The sequence below is a fragment of the Mastomys coucha genome, unplaced genomic scaffold, assembly GCF_008632895.1.
Source record: "Mastomys coucha isolate ucsf_1 unplaced genomic scaffold, UCSF_Mcou_1 pScaffold6, whole genome shotgun sequence".
In the NCBI taxonomy this organism is placed as follows: domain Eukaryota; kingdom Metazoa; phylum Chordata; class Mammalia; order Rodentia; family Muridae; genus Mastomys; species Mastomys coucha.
In genome coordinates this window covers 95,332,855-95,333,487 of record NW_022196912.1, presented here as the reverse complement: position 1 = coordinate 95,333,487, position 633 = coordinate 95,332,855, and the positions used below count along the sequence as shown (strand labels likewise).

At 42.0% G+C, this 633-nt stretch overlaps 1 protein-coding gene across 1 annotated transcript in view; it reads left to right on the top strand.

The window, feature by feature from the left end:
• The window catches only part of Dcaf5 (DDB1 and CUL4 associated factor 5), a gene marked incomplete at its 3' end in the record, with an annotated part of 97,409 nt that overhangs the window by 94,351 nt on the left and 2,425 nt on the right, over positions 1-633 (top strand). The window lies entirely within an intron of this gene.

Sequence of the window (633 nt, the reverse complement as noted above, 5' to 3'; positions counted from 1 at the left end):
CAACAGCTTAATTACCTTAAACTTGATTTTGCATAACTTTTTTTTTAAAGATTTATTTTTATTTTATATATAAGTACAGTGTAGCTGTCTTCAGACACTCCAGAAGAGGACATCAGATCTCATTGCGGATGGTTGCGAGCCACCATGTGATTGCTGGGATTTGAACTCAGGACCTTCAGAAGAGCAGTTGGTGCTCTTAACGACTGAGCCATTTCACTAGCCCCCGATTTTGCATAACTTTAACATGACCTTACAGCTCAGGTTTTGAGTGACAACACCTAAGTTTAAAACTCTAGTTTTGCTGCTTTCCAGTTGTAAGTGTTCATCCTTAACCATGGAGGAGAACCCTGGTAAGGGATGGAGCTACAGTCACCCCTCCAGGGACAGTGTGTCTCCTCTGTTCCTGAACTATGAGAATTACCCTTGAAGCAAGCCAGCAACTAAGTCCCTGGTTAAGAGAACCCAGTTTCCTGGGTAACTGAGGCCTGCGTGTCCAAGAAGGAAGTGCAGTGTAGGCAGTTGTCTATTCTTGTCAGGCACCAGTGAGTAATTCTCATTGGTTAAAAATAGAGTTTTGTTGTTTGGAAGAAGTGGGACTATAGGCTGAAATCTTTTTAGGGTATGTATTTGGTT